Genomic DNA, 2711 nt, shown 5'->3' on the forward strand with positions numbered 1-2711 from the left:
ATTCTGCCCCTTTTCCCCTGAGACTTCCCTACCTGGGTTGCCTGGTCAGGAAAGCACCGCATCCCATCCATATATTTTAAAAAATAATTCACACAGTAGACTGCTTTTGCATGGTCAATAAAGCACAAGTTACCATCTTTCTGGTATTTCTAATTTATAGTTAGAAAATATAATTTTTAATATTTTTATAAAAATGGGTACGTGAAGTAAAAAAAAGGCTAATTGTTGTTAGTTGTTGTTGCGTTGTCCCCCATGCACAGGAGAATGAATATCTGATTAGTCCTGTGCGACTCCCAAGATTAGTTGGGAATCAGACCATTGTGATTGCGTTTTCATTGACTGATTTTTGAAAGTAGATCACCTGGTCTTTCTTGTTACTTTGTCTTAGTCTAGAAGTTCTGCTGAAACCTGTTTAGCACCATAGCAAGACACAGCCTTCCAGTGAAGGATGGGTAGTAGCTGTGTTTCAGATGCTTTGGCTGGGAATCAAACCACACTTCTGCCTGCTAGTAATGATAATAGATAAGTACCGTCAAGTTGATTCCAACTCTTAGTGACCCTTGCATAGGGTTTCCAAGGAAAGACTGGTGGGTTTAAATCTCCAGTGCCACACAAGAACATAGAAGGTGGTAATTCTACCACTGAGAAAGAATGAGAAACCAAAAAACGAATCCAATGAGTCAATTCTGTTGCATACTGACTCTATAGGAAAGAGAAGAACTGTCCTTTAGGGTTTCTGAGATTGTAAACCTTTATTGGAGTAGACAGCCTCATCTTTCTCTGGTGAAGACAGCAGCACAGTGCTTAGTTCACTGTGCCACCAAGTCTCCTTGGAAGAGACTTGTTGTTGTTAGGTGTTATTGAGTTGGTTCCAACTTATAGTGATCCTGTATAGTGTTTCCAAGGGGCAACTGGTGGGTTTGAACTGCCAACCTTATGGTTAGCAGTCCAGTGTTTACCTACAAAGTTACCACACTATTTTGAAAATGACTTTGTTGTTGCAGTTGTTGAGTGCATTCAAGTTGGTTTTGACTCATAGTGACCCTGTATAGAATTTCCAAGGAGCAGCTGGTGTATTTGAACTTCTATAGGACAGAGTAGAAATGCTCTTTAGGATTTCTGAGATTGTAAACCTTTAGGGGGTAGATAGGCTCATATTTCTCCTGTGGAGCTACTGGATTTGAATCACCAATCTTGTAGTCAGCAGCCCAGTGCTTAGCCCACTGTGCCATCATAGCTCATTGTAAAGGGCTTGTTGTTGTTGTTAAATGCTGTTAATTTGGTTCTCATAGTCACTTTCTATAGGGTTTCCAAAGAGTGGCTTGTGTGCTTGAACCACTGACCTTGAGGTTAGCAGACCAGTGTTCACCACACTCCTTTGAAAATGGCTTTGCTGTTGTTGTTAAGTATTGTAAATTTGTTCTCACTTATATCACCCTGTAGGGTTTCCAGGAGTGACTGATGGGTTTGAACAGCTGACCTTGCGATTAGCAGTCTAGTGCTTGTCCTACAGCACAACACCAAGACTCTGTAAAAAGCTGCTTACAGCACTCAAAAGTCATAATGGGTCCTATCTATCATATGCAATTAGAATGATGTGAAAGAAGTCATGTTAAGAAAGTGTCTAGACCAGTCATCTTAGTGCTCCTTTTCTTGACCAATTAAATAAAACTCCTTCTTTTGTCTTCGCACACACACATACACACACACTAGCAGTGTCTATACTGTATGATCTTTTTACTACATTCTAGAAAATGGAAATAAAGCCATAGTAGCAGAACGCAGATGAGTGGTTGACTGGGGAGGGTGGTATGGAGATTATGGATGGATGAATTACAGATGGTCAGAAAGAGGAGGCTGCTGGGTGGTGGATGTGTTCACTGTCTGGATTGTGATACTTTCAAGGCTGTACTAATATGTCACAGCCTCAATTGGTACATGCTAAATAAGGGTGCTTTGTTGTATGTCAATTTAACCTCAGTAAAAAAGTTGTGTAAAAAAGAATCAATAAAAAAAGAAAAGAAATAGAGAAAGCTCATGATGGAGATACAAGATTCCCTAGTCACAGGTTGGGTCTGAAGTGGTCACAGCTGGACCCTGTCATCACAGCCCTAGGGTTTCATGCAACGAATTTGTATCCCAGCATGGTGGGTATACATCAGGGAAAAGGGCTATTTCCTCTGAGCCAATTTGCCCAGGGAGGGGCTGCAGTGACTGACAGTGAGGAGGGGACTCCTTCCCAAGCAGAGCCCCAGTAAGGAGTGGGCTCAAGATTGCAGCAGTACAAGATAAGAAGTGCCAGGCCCAGCAGCCTCCCCATTCCCTCAAGTCTCTACCAAGATTTTCAGTGGGAAATCCACTCTCTGGCTCTTTACTGTTCATTGGGTCATGATGGAGGTGGTTTTGATACCCAGTATTCTATAGAAAAATGCATAATATTCAGAAAAGTTTCTCAATTTGTTCCTGGTGAGATAAGCAAACAATCTGAATCTTTTTGATAAACTGCAGGTATCAAGAGGTTTTGCTGACACCAGAGATGGGTCATAATGATCCCTGCAAAGAATGCTTGTGTATGCAGAGCCAGTGTCTTGAATTTGGATTTCTAACTTTCTAATCTGTGACACCACTGGACCAATAAACAACATTCTTATCAATGGAGAAAAGATTGAAGTTGTCAAGGACTTCATTCTTCTTGGATCAACTATCAACAC

The sequence above is a fragment of the Chrysochloris asiatica genome, unplaced genomic scaffold, assembly GCF_000296735.1.
Source record: "Chrysochloris asiatica unplaced genomic scaffold, ChrAsi1.0 scaffold00306, whole genome shotgun sequence".
Lineage (NCBI taxonomy): Eukaryota > Metazoa > Chordata > Mammalia > Afrosoricida > Chrysochloridae > Chrysochloris > Chrysochloris asiatica.